Raw genomic sequence first — 24,989 nt, forward strand, 5'->3', positions numbered from 1 at the left:
CCACTCCTGTTCTTTTATTTGTCTAAATGACATTTCTGAGGTTGGGTGCCTACTTAACAAATAATTTTCCAATCTTAATGCTGATATTTTTCTGTCAGTTTCCAAAGTCAAGAACCTTGACCAACTTCCACTCCCAAAGAGGGAGTCGAAGTGAGTCAAGGTTGGGTCAATTCTAAATTTGCTTTTTCTTTGTGGCTTGTATGGTATTAAAGTTTTAATACCAGCCTGTTCTTCATTACCTGGGTTTTCCTTAGAACAGTCCATTGCCATGCCAGAAGTCGTAGGGGTTTTTGTTTTTGTTTCCATATATATAAAGTTTAAATATTTCGTCCAGGATGAGATCCCTCTCACCAAGGAGGCCCAACTGGGGGAGGAGCAATACTGTTACGCTGTGGTAACTGCCCTGGGACACTCACCTGGATATACGCCATACCCACAGTGCCTTAAGGGTCGTCAGTCCCATGAGATCGGACCCAGCACTGTGGGCATGGCTTGACATAAAAATTTCCCCTCGCTCGACCACGTCAGGTACTCTAGTTTTACGGGTGGAGTGGCATGCCGTCCAACTCCACCCTCCATCAAGTTAAAAGAGCGGTCAATTCAATACTCCAAAACCACGCCAAGGTCGTCAACGAAAGAAGGAGGAGGGAAGAGGGAAAATTTAGAGGAGGAGTAAAGGAGTGAAAGGTCCCAATGTTCAGTTGGATCCACAGCAGAGAGAGTAGGCATACAGGGGCATACTCTCTCTGCAGTGGATCCCTAAGCCCCCCACCTCGTCAAGGAGTTGGGATCAGGGGGACCCCTCTTTAAAATATTGGCAAAGTCCCAAATGCAGATGGTGTTGACCGATATGTATGACTTTATGGTAGCAAGGAAGAACTGTTGCAAGCATGTTCTTCAAGAGGCTACCATTCGACATGAGCCAAATAGGCTGCTCGCATCCATCATCTGGGGAGCAGACCTATTTCCAGAGTCTGCAGTTAAAGATGTTCATCATGAAGCTTCGAGGCTTAACCAAAGCCTCAGAGATAGATGGGGTATCTCAAATAAGAGGAAGCCTGAAAACACTCCCTCAAATGCCAAAAAGCTGAAAAAGACAAAAAGGTATCTGCCGTATCAGAAGAAACAACTGCAACAATTTGTCCAGACGGTCCCAGTCTCTCAACCTGGACAGCCTTCAACATCTAAGGCTCAAAGTCAACCCATCCTCCTGCTGTCTCCTCAAGGACAACCTTCTACTTCATACACTGTTTCCCCGGCTTTCAACCCAGCGTTTGAAAACCAGGCATTCCAAACCTTTAACAGGTTTGCCAGGGGAAGCAGAGCCAGAGGTAACTTTCGACAGCGAGGTGCAGGAAGGGCCACCAACCGAGGTAGGCACTTCCGAGGCGGTCGTGGAAGCCATCCCACACAGCAACAGTGAGGATCCCCAGGTAGGAGGGAGGCTGTTCCTCTTCCGTCACAGGTGGGGGTTCAGCAAATGGGCACAGAGCATCGTGTCCAAAGGGCTAGGTTGGAGTTGGATCAAAGGTCCACCTCCAACCAGATCATTCCTTCAATTACCATCAAAGGAATTGACAGATTACGCAGAGGAGCTCCATCAGAAAGGAGTTGTGTCGAAAGTCAAGCATCTAAAGTTTCTAGGGCGCTTGTTCAGCGTGCCAAAGAAAGGCTCATCAAAAAGAAGAATAATCTTAGACTTGTCCCAACTAAACTTATCCATTCGTTGCGACAAGTTCAAAATGCTGACTATCTCACAGGTACGGACCTTACTTCCCTGTGGGGCCGTCACCACCTCTATCGATCTTACAGACGCATACTATCATATCCCAATCGCGAGACATTTTCGCCCATATCTAGGCTTCAAGCTAGGAACCCAAGCTTTCTCATTCAAAGTGATGCCCTTCGGCTTAAATGTGGCCCCCAGGGTATTCACAAAAATAGCAGAAGTGCTAGTTCAACAACTGAGGTCTCAAGGGATAATGGTAGTAGCGTACCTCGACGATTGGCTGATTTGGGCATCAACTGTCGAGGAATGCCTGAGAGCTACAAGCAAAGTAATCAAATTCCTGGAACATCTGGGGTTCCAAATAAACAAAACGAAGTCCAGGCTCACCCCAGAGACTCGTTTTCAGTGGTTAGGCATCCAATGGGACTTATCCTCCCACAATCTGTCAATTCCGGCAATCAAAAGGAAAGAAATAGCCAAAGCAGTGAAGCAATTCATCAAATGCCAAAGAACATCAAGGAGAAACCAGGAGAGGATCCTGGGCTCTCTTCAATTTGCTTCAGTAACGGACGTTCTTCTGAAAGCAAGGTTGAAAGATATAAATCAAGTTTGGCCCTCAAGAGCAAATGTCAAGTCTCGAGACAAGTTGTCAGTGATCCCACAAATACTTCGCAACCAACTTCGTCCATGGGCGAAGGTGAAGAATCTGTCCAAGTCAGTCCCTCTTCAATATCCTCCTCCGGCATTAACTATACACACAGACGCCTCTCTAACCGGTTGGGGAGGATACTCTCAATTCAGGAAGGTCCAAGGAACATGGTCACTTCAATTCAGCCGGGTTCTGGAAGCCATGGCAGTATTTCTCACTCTGAAGAGGCTCCTTCCACCAAAGAACTCCCACATAAAATTGGTTTTGGACAGCGCAGTAGTAGTACACTGCATCAACAGGGGAGGATCCAAATCAAAACATGTGAACCATGTCATGATAGCCATATTTTCTCTAGCAAACAAACACAAATGGCATCTATCCTCCGCCCACTTGGCGGGAGTAAGGAACATGATAGCAGACGCCCTGTCTCGATCAGTTCCTCTAGAGTCGGAGTGGTCCCTGGACAACGTGTCATTCCAGTGGATACGCCGGAGGGTTCCGGGTCTTCAAGTAGATCTTTTCGCCTCTCAAGCGAACCACAAGCTCCCTTGCTATGTGGCCCCCAACCTGGACCCTCTGGCCTATGCCATGGACGCCTTGTCCATAGATTGGAATCAGTGGAAGAAGGTTTACATCTTTCCTCCAGTGAATCTTCTTTTGAAAGTTCTGAGCAAACTCAGGACTTTCAAGGGCCAAGTAGCTCTAGTAGCTCCGGACTGGCCAAAGAGCAATTGGTACCCTCTGCTTCTGGAATTGGGTCTTCGCTCTCAAAGGATTCCCAATCCCAAACTATCTCAGCCAGTACAAATGAGGACTGTGTTCGCTTCCTCAGGAATTCTCAAAACCCTAACTTTATGGACTTCATGAAGTTTGCAGCTGAAAAAGATGCAGGTATCGATCCCCAGAATATCCTTTTCCTAGAATCAGACAAAAGGGAATCGACTTTGAGACAGTATGATGCGGCTGTTAAAAAGTTAGCATCTTTCCTGAAGGAGACAAACACTACAACCATGACAGTGAATTTAGCTATATCCTTTTTCAGATCCTTATTCGAAAAAGGATTAGCAGCTAGCACCATTACTACTAATAAATCAGCTCTTAAGAAAATATTTCAGATGGGCTTTCAAATAGACTTGACAGAATCTTACTTTACGTCTATTCCCAAAGCTTGTGCTAGACTTAGACCTTCTGAAAGCCCTACTTCAGTCTCATGGTTCTTAAATGACGTCCTCAAGCTAGCTTCGGACACTGACAACTCTTCTTGCACATTCATGATGTTACTAAGGAAGACGTTATTCTTATTAAGCTTGGCCTCTGGGGCCAGAATTTCAGAACTGTCGGCTCTATCCAGAGATGTGGGGCATGTTGACTTTCTCCCTTCAGGAGAAGTCTTACTTTCCCCGGATCGGAGTTTTTTAGCCAAAAATGAGGATCCTTTAGCAAGGTGGACCCCTTGGAAGGTCATACCACTTCCCCAAGATCCTTCTCTTTGTCCAGTTATGACCTTACGAGCCTTTCTGTCTAGGACATCTTCTAGATCATCAGGTCCTCTCTTTATGAGAGAAAAAGGTGGCACTTTATCAGTTAAAGGGATCAGGCAGCAGATCCTTTACTTCATTAAACAAGCTAACCCTGAATCATTCCCAAAAGCTCATGATATCAGGGCAGTAGCAACATCTATTAATTATTTTCAACACATGAATTTCGATGATCTTAAGAAATATACTGGATGGAAATCGCCGACAGTCTTCAAGCGTCACTATTTAAAGTCTTTGGAATCCTTAAAATTTTCAGCAGTGGCAGCGGGAAACAGTTTCCCCTGACTCTGCATAGTAGTTGTAGCTAAAAAGATCCAGGTCTCCTTTCTACCTACCTCAACCAACATGTCGCGTACCCTACTGTTAAGCTCTTGATAATTCTCTAGCCTTGGCAGCTATGATAATTCTAGTGGAATGTCCCTTATTTTTATGCTGGGGACATCCACACTAAAGTGTATATTGTATCAGGTGGAATGTCCCTTATTTTTATGCTAGGGACATCCACACCAGTTTGTATATTTTGAAAAATTTAACCAAATGTTGCTCCTCTTATTTTTATGCTAGAGGAGCACATTACTGCTATTGTCTATTTATATTTTGGCTTTTTGTTAGTGAGTTCTTGTGCTGTACATATATTTTACTCACTAATTTCAATATTACCATTGTTTATTTGTATTAGCTTTAATTGTAGTCTAAGTCTATTATAAAATCATAATTTATTAGTTTCTATGGGAAAAAATTTAATGCCATTATACTTTTTGCTTTTTTCCTGTGGTTTTATTGAGACCTCTCTTTTCGGTTTATCTTGTGCTGTTTCTCTGGTACGATTTCACAGGGCGACACGAACTGAGCCCAGAAAAGGGATTTTGACGTAGGAAAAATCTATTTCTGGGCGATGGGTTCGTGTCGCCCTGTGAAACCCCCCCTGTATCCCGCCCTGCAGCCCAAGATTGGCATCTAACCCGCCCTGCAGCCCAAGATTGGCATCTAACAACAAGGATGACCACTAGAGGCGCTGCTGTCCGCGTGGTGTGGGTATTAGTAGTAGTAGCGCCCGTCTTTACCTATGGTTCGGCTCTTGCAGGTGAGGATTTTGGTGGGGAAATGTCTAAATGGCTACGGGTTCGTGGTAGTGGTCTCACTCGCCCGTTTCCATACCGAGACTCTCCTTTTTATTAGTGTGAGCGAGTCAGTTATACAGACTTTACCTTTGATTTTATTTTCTCTGGTATGTGTTAGCTCATTTACCCTAGAAATAATGGTCTAAAGGATTATTTCACAGGGCGACATGAACCCATCGCCCAGAAATAGATTTTTCCTACGTCAAAATCCCTTTTCTATTTACTCCTTGACTAAATCTCGAGGTGATGTAAACATTAAAGATTTGAGCAAAGTTTGGATACATAACTAAACCTCCATTATTTTGTATATGAAGCATCTACGTACATGTTATTACACATAAGATGGTATAAAAAATACACACACTTTCTTTAGTATAAACTAAACATTTACTATAAATACTATTTCAAAATGCCTTTTGTATCTTGGGAAAATTATAAAACATGCTTTTAACAACAATTATTTTTTCTCTCATATCATTTCTCTAAAAGTAAATAACTTCCTTTCTGGTTAGTATTATAATACAAAAAAAACAAAACAGATACACATTATCTGCAGTCATCAATAAGTTGTTTCTTCTAGTTACTGGATTAAAATTTTTTATCATCAATGAGAACACTTAACACAGTTTAGTACCACATGAACCAAAAATGTTTACACATTAAACATTAAAATCTGCATGTAAAAAAATAATGGCAAACATATAATTCCTACATTATAATTTAAAACACAAAATTATCATTACAAAATTAATGACCATGGCGAATCAAACAACATTAAACAACTATGAATACTAAGATAGGAAATCTATGCAATAATGTAAACTAAACAATGACAAAAGACAAAACAAAAGCACACCAGTCTTTTGTTACCAGAATAAGGTAATAATGATAAAAACATTTTGATCTAAATGGGGAATAGCTGAGGTTACCTCATCTCTAATTAAGTTGTGATTTCTTTTGCGATTTGGATTCCTGACTCGTTACTCTGGAAGTGCCTTGCAAGATTTATTATCAATTCAGTGTAATGCCGACCAGATAAGTGAATCCTAAAAGTATTGAGGACCAATACATCACCCAAACATATCTTTTTTGATACAAAATTTTTTGCTGCTGGTGCAATACCTCCAGGCGAGATAAGTTCTTTTCGCACACAGGGAAGATAGATACAAGTCAAAAGATAAATCACTTGCAATAATGACAATGACACAAGCACTACAACTATGCTAACTATAATTATGAATAGCTTTTGGAAGTCTTTCATTGCAGGATTATAGCACCTATAGATTATTGTAGCTCTTCCAACAATAACCATATCAGGTGTAATTTCACATGTTGTATAAGATGGGTATACTAAATCTAATACACCATGCCATATATGGTTTCTCTTCCATAATGAATGAAAAACAACATGTAGTTTCTCATTACACATGTAATGAAGAAAATACAAAGCAGCTATATCAAATAAAAGAAGAAATATATGGACAGCTAATGACCTATAAAAAACAGAATGAAATCCCCCAATATTTGCCTCTAGAAAAGTTTTCATCCTCTCCTGTTTAGTGGTATCTCTGGTATCTAAGTAACATTCGTTTATTATCTTATTAATCCGCTGGTCCTGACCCCAAAGAACAGAGAACCACTCCATACATTTATAAGAAAAACTTAAAGACAGGGCAAGGTATGGAAAATAAATTCCACTAGTAACTGGAGTCTTCTTATCAGTTTGCTCATGAAGGGTTGCATAAGAAACTTTCTTACATAATTCTTCACGGTGCTTTGGAATTAAAGTTCCATCTCCAAGATTTAAACAATATTGTTTATTTTCAATAAAGTCAAAACAGGTAATAATAAATATAAAGCCAAAAACCCACCTTGACCACCAGTGCATTACTTGAACTAAGGATTCCCCAGGAAAAAGTGGTTTAGACTTCAACGACGATTTTATCAAGTTCTTGGTAGCCTTGTAATATCCTTTTAGTTTTTCTTTCAACCACATTTTCCAGCAATCTGTAATAATACAGTACACAATGAAAATTCACCTGAAAATCTACCTTTGATTTCTGCAACAATGGAAAATATAACTGAACAATATTTGCAAAGTAACTACCACCACCTCTTATTTCAATCATGAAAATGATCTCTTGCCAAGTAACTACCACCACCTCTTATTTCAATCATGAAAATGATCTCTTTATCTTTATCTGCCTGCTGGTAGACTGAGAAGTCTATGATCTGCCATCTCCCATCTAACATCCCTCAAAATACATTAATATTACAGTTCTGTTATGGGCAATCCACAGAGAATCTTAAAATCAGTCATTGCTGGATCTGCAGTGAATGAAGTGCCACTTTCTTCCAAGAAATTACCTTTGCAATGCATAAGAATTACTGTTAAAAACTACCTCCTACAAACCAACAGTCCATACTAGTCATCTTTGTCCAGCCTAAAATGCACGAGGATGAATTTAAAAAATTGCCATTGACAGTTCGTATGACTCTACATCAAATAAATATTAAATTCCTGGTCATGTTGTAGAAGAGAAGGGTTATAGACTAAAGCATTTCCATCTTGAAATAATTCAGCTCATTAAATGCTACTGCTGGTGAAAATAAAACTACTTTAGTATATTGTTACGTGCCTGTGCATAGATTTTATGTGATATTTTATATCCAGGTTCTTTGCTAGATAATGGCAACAGTGAACCTATGACAGGTGTAAAAGAGAGTAGTTAAATACTCTAGAAATATAATATAGTAAAGTGGGATGCACCTACTAGCACAAACTCAAGTGAGGGCAATTAAATGCAAGGCAAAACTTATTACGTATATTTATTAAAATATATTCGGCACTATCCAAAACGCCATACTCGGGTTCTGCAATTGACAAGAGAAAACCCAATATAAATGTATGGTAATAACAATGCAATTAAATATTAATGGAATATAATATCAGATATAAAATGGTTAACCTAAATATACTCTGAGTTGCCTTTACTGGATATCCTTTATAAAAGTATAATAATATATTACAAGTAGCATATATGAGGTACGAGAGACGAGGCACCAAACAGCAGTCTTACAGGAGATTCATCATAAATAGAAGAACACAAACAACGGGACTAATGTAAGTACCGAAGGCAAGTACCAAACGATTCATCAAAGTTAACGTACGTCGAAGACAACCATAAACAAGGTACGTATAACTAACTATGATACACAATGACGAATTGATACTTAATAAACCACCACACAATAATACTTATAATAGAACTATCACACAATAATACTTATAATAGAACTAAGATGTAAACTAACGAGTTATAATATATATCAGAATGAGAGATCCATCATAATAAAGACAACCACTGCAGCAACGAATCAATGTATTCCTTAATAAAGTGCCAACAAGCAATTATACAAACAGTACAAGATATCAACTAGCAAATGGACTGGCTAACTATCGTTAATTACCAAGGGTAAAGAAACGGACTATATAATAAGAACACCTCTTACCTACAGAAATGACAACACATATAGCCACTGACTTCGTGCACGCATATGCAACCATACCAACTCCACTGGTAATAACTAACGACAATATTCCAAAACACAGGAATATAAATAGAAATGGCACTAATGAACACAGAGAATATCAACATAAAACAACACTTATCATGCCCAATGTGACATGACAACGAAATACCAAAACACAATGGCAACAATCCGATATTCTCTCTCTCTCTCTCTGACTAGTTATATATGTATTATCCCTTGTCCCTTCTCCTTTGTGACTCTGGGTCGAGTGTCAGGATAACCTCTCTGGTTTAGCTCTCGGTATCGACTGCTGTAACGGTCTATAATGCTGAACCTTGTAACTTCGGCTGAACTACCTAATGGTATTCTATACATGGTAATTACTTTTGATACCAAACAAGCAGTTTGCCTCTCTTGAATAGTAATAAAAGATAGGAAAACAAAAAGAATAAACGTAACAAAACAGTATAAACAAAATTAATGAAAATAAACATAAACTTGTAAGACCTCCACCGCAAATTTAAAAAGTATAAACAAAATTAATGAAAATAAACATAACTTGTAATAATAGTATATATATAAAGATAACATACCACTATTCTTCATGACTGATATGGAGAACTTACTTTACTCCTTGGGGAAAACCTTGGGGAAGAAAGCTGAGATAGCCAAGATATATTAGTGCAAACAATTTTTTTCCCCTTTTTCTGATTTTTCAAAAGGGCGATTTCTAAGCTAGTCTGATAGCCAAAGTTGCTTAGCAGATTATCAAGAAAATTACTTCCTCTTGAATTTTTTCTTATTTGCTGCCTTTTTAATTTGTATTTAAAGCCTTCGAGTGTGTGTGTAATGACTACAAATAAAGTACACTGATGGCGTACAACTATAAAATAAAGTACGTACGTACTTCAGTACAGGGCAAACTGCATCACACAATGTTGCTCATAATAACCTTGTAAATAAGATTTTTTTTTTTTGCTAATAACAACCTTGTACATTACAACTTCAGTTTTTTTAAGTATACATTACATATACTGAATAGAAGACCTCAAGCAACAGCCATTAAGACTATCGCAACTCAAGAGAATGTGGATTCTAATGCTTGGGAAAGTTAGGAACATCCTCTAGTTCTTGAAGCAGAGGCATTATCAGGATAACTTCTTGGAGGACCAGTGGCATCTTAGTATAAAATGTAACATTTCAAGACAATAGATGTAATGAAAAATTGTGCAGTAAAAACAGCACTATATGTAACAAAACCTATTTTTGGTAGCTGCTGTTATTCCTCCAAGGAGTTACTATCATGGTCCCCACAAGGGTCCATAAGACAGACCAACTAGTTCCAAAGAATTCTTGGTCAGAACAGTGCTTGTTGGCAGTGATAAAATATAAAGAACTCAGGACAGGAGGGTTCTATTTCCTGTCCTACAACAACTGCCTCTGCTCTATGTCCCATTCAAATAGATGTGACTAGAGTGATGTTGGCTATCATAACATGCCAGGTCTGAGAAATAATATTGTTATGATACAATAAAGTTTTGTACATACTTACCTGGCAGGTATATACTTAGCTTTAGACTCCGTCGTTCCCGACAGAAAATGACAATTTGTCGAAAATTGCATTTTTCCTAACTATACAAACCTGAGGTCCTTTAACAATAGGAAGTAGCTAGCGGCAGCTGGGACGGTCGTAAGCTTCGAACAAAGGGAGAACGGTAGTTAACTGCTTGTCCGATCGTGCGCGCGCCCGCACGCCTGAGAGGTGAAGAATCACTTTTGCTTTAGGCCCATGCAAAAAGTTGCAGAGTGAGGGGTGGCATGAGGTGGGACTATATGTAAAGGACCTCAGGTTTGTATAGTTAGGAAAAATGTTATTATTATAATACAATTAAGTTTGTTTATACTTACCTGGCAGATATATATATAGCTGTATTTTCTGAAGTCCGACAGAATTTCAAAACTCGCGGCACACGCAGTGGGCGGCCAAGTGGTAGTACCCATTCCAGCCGCTGGGAGGCGGATATCAGGAACCATTCCCATTTTCTATTCATATTTTATCAGTGCCACTGTCTCCTGAGGGGAGGTGGGTGGGCACTTTAATTATATATATCTGCCAGGTAAGTATGAACAAACTTAATTGTATTATAACAATAACATTTTGTTCATGAAACTTACCTGACAGATATATATATAGCTGAATCCCACCTTCTGATGGTGGGAAGAGACAGAATAAGATTTTTAGGAAACTAAATTAAGTAGATGATATACATCTTGGTTCCTCACCCGTTAGCAAAGTAGACTTCGTGATTACTGTCACTTAAGCCTGCTTCTGCTCAATCAGAGTTACCAGCCAGGTGGAGACCTGTAGTGCTGGTGCGCTCTGGATGCTGTCAACGGGGACGTGACCACAACGTGACTAGACCATCGTACCTTACATATGAGGGCTATGAAGCAATTGACCACCACCTGACTAACTAGACAAAGACCCCATGAAAGTTAACCTAACGGATGGGAGATCTTCACACAAGATCTCACCAACCACCCAAAACACAAAACATATTAAAACTAACCTAACTCCTAACTAAGGGATAGGGAAAGAGCTACCTCCAGCCCCCAAGACTGTGTCTGCAGAAATGTAAGGTCCAAGAGAACTACAGTCCTCGTATATCGTTCTCACATCTCTTAAGTAGTGTGAGGCGAATACAGAATTGCTCCTCCAAAAGGTGCCATCAAGGATGTCCTTGATTGACATGTTCTTTTGGAAGGCAAGAGAGGTAGCGACAGCTCTGACCTCGTGAGCTTTCACTCGCAAGAGGCTCAAATCAGTCTTCTGGCAAGATGAATGAGCCTCTTTAATGACGTCCCTCAGAAAGAAAGCCACAGCATTCTTCGATAAAGGTAATTCAGGTCTCTTCACAGAGCACCAAAGATTACCTGAGGGACCTCGTACCTCCTTCGTCTTATGCACGTAGAACTTGAGAGCCCTGACAGGGCACAGGACTCTCTCTGGTTCTTGGCCCACTAAGCTCGTCATAACCTTTATCTCGAAGCTCTTGGGCCAAGGGTTAGACGGGTTCTCGTTTTTCGCCAAGAATGTGGGACTCAAAGAGCAGACAGCGTTGTCTCCTTTGAAGCCCACTTGGTTACTAAAAAGCTTGTATTTCGCTAACTCTCTTCGCCGTCGCCAGAGCAGTTAGGAAAAGAGCCTTCTTTGTCAAGTTACGAAGAGACGCTGCGTGTAGAGGCTCGAACGGACTTGACATCAAGTCTTAGAACCACATCTAAGTTCCATGAAGGTGGCCTCGCCTGAGGAATCTTCGTGGTCTCAAACGATCTCAAGAGATCGTGAAGATCTCTGTTGTCAGAGAGGTCTAGGCCTCTGTGCCGAAATACTGCTGACAACATACTTTTGTATCCCTTGATGGTTGGGACTGCCAATTTCTGCACATTCCTTAAGAATAGCAGGAAATCGGCTATCTGGCTCACAGAGGTCGTGGAAGAGGAACTCCCTCCTTTCTACACCATGCCCTAAAGGAAGCCCACTTCGATTGGTAAACAGCTCTTGACGAGGCCCTCCTTGCGTTGGCGATCGCTTTTGCAGCTGTTTTCGAAAAACCTCTCGCTCTGGCCAACTTTTCGATAGTCTGAACGCAGTCAGACCCAGAGCGGAGAGGTTTTGGTGATACCTTTCGAAGTGGGGCTGTTTGAGTAGATCTTTCCTCCAGGGCAACGTCCTTGGGAAGTCTACAAGGAAGGACATGACCTCTGTGAACCATTCTCTCGCCGGCCACATCGGGGCGATCAGGGTCAACCTCGTCCCTTCTGAAGCCGCAAATTTCCTCATCACTTCTCTCATGATCTTGAATGGTGGGAAGGCATAAAGGTCCAAGCCTGTCCAACTCCAGAGCAGTGCATCTACAGCGATTGCTCCTGGATCCAGGACCGGGGAGCAATACAGAGGAAGCCTCTTCGTCCTCGACGTCGCAAAGAGGTCGACCAGAGGACGTCCCCACAACTTCCATAGCTCCTGACAAACGTCTTGATGCAGGGTCCATTCTGTCGGCAGGATTTGGTCTTGTCGACTGAGAAGGTCCGCTCTGATGTTCTGGACCCCTGCGATAAATCTCGTCAGGATCTTGATATTTCTCGCACTTGCCCACAGCAGAATCTCCCTCGCCAGGTAAAACAGAGGCCGGGAGTGTGTTCCTCCCTGCTTCTTTAAGTACGCGAGGGCTGTGGTGTTGTCCGAGTTGACTTGGATAACTTTGCTTGTCACCTTTTCTTCGAAGAACTACAGAGACAGGAAGACCGCTGCCAGTTCTTTCACATTGATGTGCCAGGATACCTGTTCCCCTCTCCAGGAGCCTGACACTTCTTCCCCTCCTAGTGTTGCTCCCCAACCCGAAATGGAAGTGTCGGAAAACAACACTAGGTCGGGGCTCAGAAGATTTAGGGATAAGCCCTCTTGAAACTTCTGAGGATCGAGCCACCATCTTAGATGGCTTTTCACTGAATCAGTAATCTTCAAGATCGCATTCAGATCCTCTTTGGCCTTCCATTCCTCTGCTAGGAAAAACTGGAGAGGCCTTAGGTGCAGTCTCCCCAAGGAAACAAACTTTTCCAGCGAGGAAATGGTGCCCAGCAGACTCATCCATTCCCTCGCCGAGCAAGTCTCTTTCCCCAGGAAAGCTGAAACTTTCTCTAAGTCTTGCAGCTGATGTTCCTGGGACGGAAACGCCCGAAAAGCCACTGAATCCATCTGAATCCCCAGATACACGATGGACTGTGTCGGGGTCAGATGCGACTTTTCGAGGTTGACTAGAAGTCCCAGGGACTTCGCTAAGGCTAACGTGAACTGAAGGTCCTTCAGACACTTCTCCTCTGACGACGCTCTGACGAGCCAATCGTCGAGATAGAGAGATACTCTTATCCCTGAAGAGTGTAACCACCTCGCTACATTCTTCATGATGACGGTAAAGACCATCGGAGCCGTGCTCAAGCCGAAACAAAGGGCTCTGAACTGCCAGACTTTGTTTCCCAAAACGAATCTCAGATATTTTCTTGAAAGAGGGTGGATTGGAACATGAAAGTATGCGTCCTGCAGGTCTAAGGACACCATCCAGTCGCCCGGTCTCAAGGCTCCTAGAACAGACTAAGGCGTCTCCATTTTGAACTTGATCTTTTCTACGAAAAGATTGAGCCTGCTTACGTCTAGGACTGGATGCCAACCCGACGACTGCTTCAGTACCAGGAAAAGTCTGTTGTAAAATCCTGGTGACCCCAGGTCTACGACCTGTTCCACCGCTCTTTTCTCGATCATCTGGAGGATCCAAAAAGGGGATCTTGTACCCCTGTTCCACGATCTTGAGGGACCAAGGGTCCATATCTCTCTCTCTCCATGCTCCCGCAAAAAAACTTCAGTCTGGCTCTGACTGGTGTCTGAAGGACATGATCTTCATTTGGTAGCTTTGGGCTTGAAGGAAGCTCTTCCTCTTGAAAGCCCTCTCCCTCGAGGGAGGAGCTCCACCAAAGGGTTTAACCTTCTTAGGAGGTCGCACAAAGGAAGACGTAGAAGGAACTGCTGGACGTCTCGAGGACTGTGCTAAGAGGTCCTGAGTAGCTTTCTCTTGCAAGCTACTTGCCAGGTCCTTTACCATAGTCTGGGGGAGGAGATGGTTCGAAAGAGGAGAAAAGAGCAGCTCCGCTTTCTGAGCGGGCGTAACCGATCTAGCGGTGAAATTGCATAGAAGAGCTCTCTTCTTAAGGAACGCCGTTCCGAAGTGCGAAACTAACTCTTCCGAACCATCCCTGACGGCCTTGTCCATGCAAGATAACACGCTGGACAGCTCCCCCAGACTTAGCGAGTCCGGGCTCCTAGATTGCAAGTCCAGGACTCCCAAGCACCAGTCCAAGAAGTTGAAAACTTCGAGAGTCCATAGAAGTCCTTTCAAGTGATGGTCCGTTTCAGTAGGTGTCCAAGAAACCTTGGCTGTAGACAAAAGGGACCTCCTCTGGGCATCAACTAGGCTAGAGAAATCCCCTTGGGCTGACGAAGGGGTCCTCACACCTACATCTCCTTTGGTCTCGTACCATACGCCCCCTTTTCCACTGAGTCTTGAGGGAGGAAGGGCAAAAGTCGACTTGCCCTGATCCTTCCTTCGATCCATCCAATCCTGTAGTTTCTTGAAGGCCCTCTTGGTGGACAGAGAAGTCTTCATCTCCACAAACTCCGGGGTCTTACAAGACTTTGATGACGACAACTGCGAGGGTGGAGACCTGGGAGCTGCAGGCTGAAACTTGTCTCCGAAAGACGAACGTAACAGCCGCACAAGAACTTTGTAATCCGAGACGGACGAAACAGAAGGATGCTCCTATTCAATCGAGTCCGCCGGACTACTCAACTCTCCTTCTTCCCTAAGAGGAATCGGAGACCGCCCATCCGGAGAGGGCGTACGCCCAGCGGGTCTGGTCTTAATCAGAGATTTCCGCTGCTTGGAAGCAGAAGCTTCTTCAATGAGACCGACCTTCCGTCGGTCCCTACTGCTCGAAGGAAGCAGAGCGTCTTGACAGCGCTGAGCGTCCTGAGAGACGACCGAGACTGCCTTACTTCGATCTGCTGAAGCGTCCTTACGCTTCTTACAAGAGCGACCAGGTTTAGAAGCCAAAGCGTCTTTCTGAGCGCTTATGAAATCCTTATCATAAGGAAAAGCGTCCCTCCGAGCGTCCACACAAGCGTCCTGCTGAACGTCCTCATCCTGCTTGTCATCTTCCGAAGTGTCCTGGAAAGCGTCCTGCCGAGCGTCCTCAAAAGCGTCCTGTTGAGCATCCTCCCGAGCGTCTTGTCGAGCAGCCTGCCCAGGACGTCGAGAGGGAAAGAAAGCGTCCTGACGACAAGCTTTCCTACCAGGTGAACGAGATCGTCGATGAACCGAAGGAGACGCATTAGGAGAAAGAGACGAATGCGGAGAAGGAGAAGGAGACTGCTTCGTCCTCTTGACAGGCAGCCTGACGTCCTTCCTCCGTTTAGGCTCGACTGCTGCTGGGCGAGTCTTGAGCCATCAAAGTAGACAACTGGTCCTGAAGGGACAAAAGGATGTTCTTCGTGGGCGAAGAAACAACCGAAGGAGCAGGACTGAGCCTGCGAGAAGACGAGGGGCAAGGGGACACCTCCTTTCTTCTCACAGGTACAGCTACCTGCTTCTCCAAACAGCGACTGTAGCGCTTCTCAGCGTCCTCACCGGATGACGTCCTACCTCTCTTCTAAGGCGGAAAGGCGTCATACGAATCCGGAGAAGAGCGTAACGAAACTGGAGAGAGAGGACGTGAAGCGTCCTCACTACGAAAAGTCCTTTTCAATGGACGCGAGTCTCTCCGAGCGCTCCACCCCTTGTGCGGGGAGGGCGCCTCGGAGGACGAAAAACAGTCCTTCAGGATGCGAGCCTGAGCACGCTCCTTGGCAGCCTGGGAACTTGCAACAGGGACTGCCGAAGGGACGCCAGATCGGTGGGGAGCCCCCTAACCCTCTTGCGGCTTTCGACATATCCACTCCCTGAGTCCTGGGAGTCCGATAGCGGTCTAGGCCTAGAGGCATTATGGGGCCGATCTGACGGCCCCTCCACAACACTAGGGGCACGATCACACACTTTCACTGAGCCAGTTTCTAAGGCTAACACTTCGTTCTAGTGCGTAAAGACTCTAAAATCAGAGAAAGGGCATTACCTTCTCCAGACACAGAATCAGGGCCCGAAGGCAACATCACAGGTTTAGGCGAAACAAATTCTACTGGGGTTAATGCAGGTGAAATGTTACTTCCCTTACCTTTAGAGGAACCGCTCTTGGAGGAAGACCTGATCCTATCGCGCTCCAATTTACGCCGATAGGAATCATACACCTTCCATCCATCATCGGTCAATCCTTCACATTCATTGCACCGATCATCCAACAAACATACATGCCCCCTACACCCCATACATACTGTGTGGGGATCTACCGATGATTTAGGTAGCCTCACCTTACAATCACTCTTCACACACACTCTGAAACTCACTGAACTTGATCCAGACATCACGTTTACAGAAAAGCCAATCCAAAATAAAAAAACAGTCCACTATTGCGCGTGCCAATCCAACAATCCAGAATCAATACCAAAAGACAATCCAGATACTTAAATGACGAGTAAATCCAAAAATCCTGGGCGGAGGTACTGCAAACAGTTGTTTACAGCACCGGCGACAGAAAAAATATGAATAGAAAATGGGAATGGTTCCTGATATCCGCCTCCCAGCGGTGGGAATGGGTACTACCACCTGGCCGCCCAATGCGTGTGCCGCGAGTTTTGAAATTCTGTCGGACTTCAGAAAATACAGCAATATATATATCTGTCAGGTAAGTTTCATGAACAAAATGCAATTTTTGACAAATTGTCATTTGTTCCGGTACGTAATACAAACCCTCGGTCCTTTAACAATAGGAAGACTCACTTATTGGTGGGAGGAATCTGAGTCTTTTTGGTGAACAGACTGGTGTTCGTCCAACCCTGGAATGCCTCCCTGGTCGTAAGAGCGAGGGAGGGATCCAAGCCTCTGTCCGATTGATTGGGGTGTGCACTGCAAGATCAATGGTCAGACCTCTGGGCCAAGTACTAAGAGAGAGGCAAGCGTATCTCTTCGTACCAGCAAGCAAGAACTTGTTCCTGTTTGCAAGAGACAATCATAAAATTATGGGTTTGTCTCAAGTTGGCATCCACTTCCTCCCCCTTGTTGGAGGAAGTGGTGGATATTTACTCCTATCCCTACTGAAAGGGATAGGATGGTGCTCTATTGAGTAGCTCACCTGCATCTCGTCCTTACCCAGCAGGGTGACGACCGTATCCCTCTACCCAGAGGTAGAGGGGAGAAAAAGATGGGAAGAGGAGCCAGTCACACTCTCATTCACTCATCCATTCTTACAGTCACACCAGGACTCGATGCTTGCTACACAACGTGTTGAGCAGCCACCACGGGTCTCAAGGAAAACGATCCAAGGACCTGTGGGCAAAATCCCGAAGGTAGAAGGAGGTGCATGTGGTCTGGTTGGACCAGACCCCTGTCTTTAGTACCTGCACCACGGAGAAGTTCTTGCGGACAAAGCAGCATCTCCTTCACATCGAAGGCGGTGAAGTCCATTAGGGAGGGGATTGTGAAGGACTCGAACCGATCGTCAGGGACCGAAGGGTTCCGAGTCTTCGCTACGAAGTTCGGTACGAAATCGAGCGTCACAGATCCCCATCCCCTGGATGCTTGACTTCGCAGGAAAAGTCATGCAGTTCCCTCAGAGGAAAAGAAGGGAATGGTCGCATGACCTATCCCTCTTCTCGACTTCGGTGATGTCCTGTACCCATACTGGTCTATCCGTCTGCAGCGAAGTGTCTCACATTCTCCTATCCCCATGCAGTGAAGTTCTTCTTCTCGGTAGTGGATAGGACACCGACACTCGATGGTATGGGTACTGGGACAAGCTGTTAGGACGAAGAAAAGACTGTTATGGAACAACCGAACTAAGTCCACAGCGAAGTTCGTAACTGACTTGGGCGCTCTGACAGCTGCCGACTGACTGCGTTCGGTAGGAGGCAAGTTGTCCAAGCACCCGAGCAAGTCACGTGACCTTCGCCTTAAAAGGGTTATGCCAAGAGACTTAACAAATAATTTGTTCGTCACCGATGCCAGACGGCGAGGTGATGATTCTCTTAAGGCATGTGCCCAACAGGCGAAAGTCAATTGCCTTCTAGAGACCGAGGTCCCTGATGGCAAGATATCTCATAGTATAGTTGACTCTCAGCTAAGGAGAAACAACACTATGTGTCGTTGAAGACGAAGGTGTACAGAAAATGCAACCTACGTCTTCACAGCTGAATCGAGAGAAGGATTCTCAAGTTTCTGAACCCGTGCTACAAAGACTGAGAACGCTAACCGCTATTTCATTACTGTCCGGTGAGGATCGTAGTTGCAATGAAAGCGGAGCGCTTTTCAGTAATGAAGACACAGGGAAATACTGCCTGGAGAACTGCTTCTCATGGGCTGAACATTTGGAAGTAGAGCTGTCAGGTCGGAGAGTAGGCGATGTCTTCTGACACATCTGTTAATTCGGGGCGAACAATGCACAATTGCACACCTGCAAATACGAGATATTTTGAAGACAAACTCAGATGTCTGCAAAAATCATTCGCATTATCGCGGTGCGATGCAGCGGGAGACTAGTACAGACTTCTGTTACTGTGCGGTAAACAGAAAGATGAAAGAGTCCAAGAGATATCTGTTGAAAATTCTCGCAATGTCGAAGGCGATGAAATCGAGCGTCACAGCAGTAGATGGTCCTTCATTATTGCGAGAATCCCCGTTAATCAGAGACCTATGTCCATGATTGTTGGGCAGAGATACGGTTCGGTAGTCAATCAAACCAGGGGAGAGAGAGACGTAACAGACCGTGCATCTCGGAGACCTAGCTGATACGGAGCTGCTATCAGGCAGTTCAATACGCAGTAGCTCTCAGTGACTCGTCATCCTGAGTTGCCAGGTAATCCCTTCCACGAAGGAATGCGTTCGGCTAGAACCATCGAGCATAAAGAATATGCTCGAGCAATTATATTTAAACGAAACGGATTTCGGTAAATACAAAAGCTGATTTGGTGTTGTTGTGACAATACCAAGTATCTAATATCGAAACTGATAACTGCTGGGAGGTTGCAGGCAACCCCGAGTTGCAGTTCAATTAAGATACAATTCGTCTCGGTCACAAACCGTAGAGTTAACTACGGTATGCGCCTACCCCCCCGGACAATTCAACTGTTAATAGAATCATGTCGCGAGGGTAATATACGTAGTATATTTGTAGGTTCTGTACAACGACCTCCATCCTAAATTCTTTTCCCCTCGAGGATTGAGAATAAGGATTGGAGATAGACCGCCTTCGTTCTCTAGTCAAGAGAGTGAAGGAAAAGTCTTTCCCAAAGGAAAGCTTCAATGGTGAACAGAATACCGAAGACGATAGTTCAAGCCAAACTGGATGTTCCAATCCGTTCTTCTCTATTCCAGGTTAGTCGCCTACTGTGAGATACTCTTCTTTCAGCAGCAGTCTTCTTCCAAATGCTAGAAATTACAGGAAATCGAGCATATGCGAGGTTCCCGATTATCATGTAACAATTATCGGGGATTCTCGCTCACTTTGGACCGTGGTCTCGCATAAGTGTTTGGAGATCGTAAAAAACTCGAACACTCTGAGTGCGCTAGAAATTCCGTAGAATTCTAAGCACTCTGCGAAAACCCCCACCGAATTCGTCAAACGATATCGGCTGGTGGTCCTCTCAATTCCCGTAGAAATCGAGAAAGGGGCAGGATCCCTCCTCAACGACTGGGGCTTAAGTCAGGTAGGACCCGAAGGTCCCCCCGGTAGCGCAGTCCCTAACGTGGGATCTTACAGAGAAATCTCTGTAGGATCCCTCCCCTTTCCCTCGTAGCCGTAAGGAGAGAGGGAATGGGGGAGGAATTGGATACTCGCTCGCCTTCCCAGCGGAACTAGCAGTTGCAGAAGAAAAGGAGCAGCCATCGCCTTACGGCGATGGCCTCTCAGAGCCTTGGAAACGTATCGTCAGGAGAAAACGTTTTCCCGAGGAGGGTTACGAACTCATACTGTAGGTAAGGGTCTGCCGCCACTGTGAACGTTGTCTGGGTGGGGCTGATCGACACCTGACAGGAGAGAGCCAATACTGTCCTCCGACTCATTCCAGTCCTCGTCGAGGTCGAAACCTCTCAGGAGGACCGAAGGGGTATTCAAATACAGTGTCCGAAGACACGTAGAAACGCCTCTGTCGCAGTAGAGGAGGTGGAAGTAGCTTGTTTGTCCGGCCAGAACTGAGAGAGCCTTTCTGTCCGGAGACGAGAGACTATCTGGTTCAACACAGTCGGCAAGCTCCGATCGCGGCAGACCCACCGTCGGTTTGGGTTCCCTCTCAGGCCCCAAAACGACTCGAGCCGAGACGTGGCTCTGCTGGTGGGAGCGGCGATCCTTCCCCGAGGTCGTTGTGCTGACGAATCAGCGCCATAACCTCGGCAAAGTTCCTCTGGATCTCGGAAGTCACAGCATCTTGCAGAGTAGGACCGTTAAGCCCTTCGAACAAGAGCATATTCCGAGAACCTCCCCCTTAAGGAGGGGGAACAGCGACAGCCCTCTCGGTCTCCTCCTGCCACTTGCGCGTACGTCCTGGTCGGTCCGAAGATCGTGCCTGATACATACGGCGTCGTGACGGGATCGTGCGGGGCGTGCCCCTCACGATCACTGCGCTGTGCCTCGCTCTTCCCGGTGTAAACCGAGGAAGTTGAAGGCACGGGTGAGGAAGACCTGACGCTCCCCTTCGCTCGCTGGCCGAACCAGCGTGCTTGGAGGGCTGCAGGCGATCGCCAACCCGTGGTGGGGATCGAGCTGCAGGCCTAGTCGAGTCGTTTCCCTGGGAGAACGGCTGGACCGAGAACAGAGACACCGATCTCGTGTGTCAGGGGAACTGCTGCTGGTTGCCGTACCCGCACGTTCCCTGTGGGAGCGACGGTCAGGCTACCTGCAAAGACCACTGTCCCACTGTCACGGTTGGCACCGGCGATCGGGAGGACCTCTTCCCAGCCTCGGAACGTGGCCGGTCAGAGACCGTCACGTTAGCCCGGGTAGCCAGCTGATCGCCGTAAGAGCGAGAGCTGGCCTGGTGGGAGGCGCCTGAGCGGCTCTCACCAGCCTTCCGCTCCGTGCCGTGAACCTGGCGCCAAGCGAGCTCTGGCGCCTGATTCTTGGCTGCAAGGTCACTGGTAGGTGATGGTACACTCGGTATCTCTCGCGGACGAGAGGCCGAGATGGAACCTGCTGTAGTGGCAGAGCCCCTGACACCAGGCGAGGAAGTACCGGTGTTAGCCGGTACCCCTCTGGTCCCCGTAGTCTTCTTCCTTGCGGAAGAAGAGACGGGTCCCGCTCCCGAAGGAGCAGGAGGACCAGCGGAAGGAACCCTCCCATCCCACCAAGGTGAGACAGGTCCCGAGAAGCTCTCGAGGGAGACTTCTTAGGAGGGAGGAGGCAACCTTCTTCTTCCTCGGCTGTGAAGCCTTAGAAGTCGAAGGGGAAGAGGCGGCAGCCGACGACGATGAAGAAGATGAAGACGACGACGACGACACCTTCCTCCTCTTCTTCGTCACCTTCCTCAGGACAGACGTAAGATCTGCCATCCAGGGCGGAGCTGGGGCTGCTGTAGCCGAAGCCACAGGGCCCGGACACACCTGTACAGACAGACCAAAGTCTGGGGCAGTACCACCACGAACAGGGACGACGTCAGCAGGTATGGGCATCTCAGGAACAGCAGGCACAGCCAGCGCAGCAACGGCAGGGACAGCTAGCACAGCAACGGCAGGGACAGCTAGCACAGCAACTGCAGGGACAGTCAGCACAGAATCGGCAGGTACGGCAGGCAGCACCGGAAACACAGGAGGTGGAGCAGCAGCCAGCAACATCCTGGTACCGGCGGCAGGTCCAGGGGCGAGCTCTAGGGCAGCGGAAGTGTGGTCGCGGCAGCGCGGCAACCAAGAGCAGCGGTGGCACGCCCCCCTCTATGTACGGCGAACGGCACTTCACAGCGGCTGTGGGCAAGACTGTTACCACGTGAGGCGAGTACAGCAGGTGAGGAGGGACGTCGTCACCTGGAGTCGATATTGTTGTCGTGGTCACCGCTCCATGGGTGACCGCAGCAGGCCCAGATATAGAACAGCAGCCCCTGGACACTAGGCACGCCCTGCAAATCGAAGGACGCCCATACCTCACCAAGGTCCACCCTCGTGGCAGTAGCACCTGCGGAAATAACAGTAGTAGTGATTAGTGGGGGGGGAAGTCCCCTCGCGCGGGGGGGCGAGCCCCACACCGAACAAGCGGAAGACCCCGAATACAATTGTACATCGGGGCACCGAGCGCGCCTCCCCCGCGCTCGACGGATCGGGCAAGGAGAAGGACCCAGATAACCTTCCCCCCCCCCCCCCCCCCCCCCTCCCCCCCCCCCCCCCCCCCCCGAAGGGGAAGGGCCATCTGTGGGAGCTGAGCGGGGGTGGGGGGTGGGGGATTCTCGTTCCCCACCCCCGCACAGCACCCATGTACCCAACAACAATAATAAAGAGCCTGAGAGCAATCGTGCCCTCGGCACCGAATGCAAGGGCATAAGGATCAATTCCCTGACTGAGCGGAACTTGAACCAAAATAAATATTGATGCAATCAATAATAAAACGAATAAAATGAAAAAGAGTCTTGCATTACGATTCACTTCACAATGAATAAGGGCTCGGATCGAGCGCATTTGCGCCCTCGGTACCGAGCGCATGGGTAAAAGGATCCATTCCCGATTATGAACGGAAACCTTGATCCATGATGAATTGATGCAATCAAAATATATATGAAAATGAAAAAGAATACTGCGCTTGCGATTTCACTTCATACAAAAAATAAAAAGGGGGAGGATCAATTCCCGGGTAAGAGCGGAAACATTGATCCAAGTAAATAATGCAATCTCAATAAAATATGAAAATGAAAAAGAATACTGCACTTGCAATATCACTTCATTCAAATAAAAAGGGGAAAGGATCAATTTCCGGGTAAGAGCGGAAACTGATCCAAAATGAGTATTGATACAATCAAAATAAATATATGAAAATGAAAAAGAATACTGTACTTGCGATTTCACTTCCATACAGAATAAGTTTTCGTGCCGAGCGCATTCGCTCGGCAACGAGCACACAGGTAAAAAAAAAATAAATGAAAAGGGTACTTACTTACGATTTTCATCTACACATTTCCAACCAAAATATAAGGCTCGGAGCGAGCGCTCTCCCGCCCTCGGCACCGAGCATACACAATACGAGGATCATTTCTGGGAAATATGAATTCCCGCACTTATGCCCTTCAGTCCCGACACTCGGGTAATCGGAGGGCGTGGTGAAACCAAGATCCTTTAATTCACAATTGAATTCAATGGAAATAAAGATGAAATGATTGTATACTTACAATTCAGTTTCACTAGATAAATAGAAAAAGAAAAACACAATCATGCGAAAGCAACGACGATGAAGCGGCAGAGAGCGATGATACACACGTCTACACGCCAGCAGGCCGAAAGCAAAAGTGATTCTTCACCTCCCAGTCGCGCGCGCGCCTGTCGGACAAGCAGTTAACTACCGAACCCCTTGTTCGAAAGCTTACGACCTATCCAGCTGCCGCTAGTAACCCTCCTATTGTAAAAGGACCGAAAGGTTTGTATCTCGTGTCGGAACAAATGGATCTTTGTTTAGCTTTATGACTGGAACTACTATGGCTATCTTCCAAGATGGGGGAATGATGCCCATTTCCCAGACCTTATTGAGTATTTTCATTAGATATATTTTAGCATGTTCTGGAAGATGTTTAATCATGTAGGTTATGTTATCTGCACCAGGGGCTGTTGACTCACAAGATGAGACAGCCTCTCGTAGTTCCCTTAGTGAGAACTTAGCATTATATGCTTCATTATTTTCAGTGTTAAATCTAATTGACACCTTGGCATTTCGAATCTTACTGAACTGTGGTGTGTAATTTTTGGAGCTTGATATGTCAGCAAAATGCTCACCAAATTTTTCTGCAACATCAGCTGGATTTGAAATAAGCACATCATTGATTTTTAGAGTAGGAGCAGGTGATGGAACAAATTTCCCACTTAGCTTTTTAATCTTTTTCCATACCAATCTTTCTGGTGTTTTAGAATTGATACCATTTATATAGTGGAGCCAAGATTCCTTTTTAGCTTTTCTAATATATTTTCTTTGTTTGGCTAAGGCCCGTTGGTATGTAGTTTTCGTTGTTCCTGAGGGTTTTGCCTTGAATTGCCTATAGCATTTTCTCACTATTCTTCGCAGTCTGCCACAGGTTTGGTCCCACCAGGGAACTGCAGGCCTGCTTGGTTTACCCTTTGTTTTTGGGACATATTTCTCGGCATTATCCAATATAGTGAGGTCCAATAATCATATGCATCTAAGTGTGACTCAAATGACTCTACTTCCTGATGTAATTGAAAGCTTCCTTCATACTTCCTCCAATCTGCTTCATTTTCTTTCCACTTTATAGGAGATTCAGAAGGTATGTTTCTAGCATACTTTTAAATGTAGGAAAAAGTGATCACTTCCGTGCAAAAGTTCATCTACAGACCAGTTTGAAGTCCAAGTGGACTGCAGGTGAACAAATGCTTAAATCTATAGCTGAAAAGACATTGTTGTAGATGTTATGAAACGTCATTGAACCATCATTGTAAAGAGAGAGATCATTATTTAAGATAAAATCATCGATGGTTCTACCTACAGCATTCAAGGTATCACCTCCCCATAGACTATTATGGGCA

The 24,989-nt window shown here is 45.5% G+C and overlaps 1 long non-coding RNA gene across 3 annotated transcripts in view; it reads right to left on the reverse strand.

Moving 5' to 3' along the window:
- Positions 1 to 5,401: 5,401 nt before the first annotated feature.
- Positions 5,402 to 24,989, reverse strand: part of LOC135221946 (uncharacterized) — a 407,988-nt gene continuing 388,400 nt past the window's right edge. For all 3 annotated transcript variants that reach the window (XR_010316144.1, XR_010316142.1, XR_010316153.1), the window contains one exon: positions 5,402 to 7,044. This is a non-coding gene — a long non-coding RNA (uncharacterized LOC135221946). The remainder of the gene's footprint in view (positions 7,045 to 24,989) is intronic.

The sequence above is a fragment of the Macrobrachium nipponense genome, chromosome 11, assembly GCF_015104395.2.
Source record: "Macrobrachium nipponense isolate FS-2020 chromosome 11, ASM1510439v2, whole genome shotgun sequence".
Lineage (NCBI taxonomy): Eukaryota > Metazoa > Arthropoda > Malacostraca > Decapoda > Palaemonidae > Macrobrachium > Macrobrachium nipponense.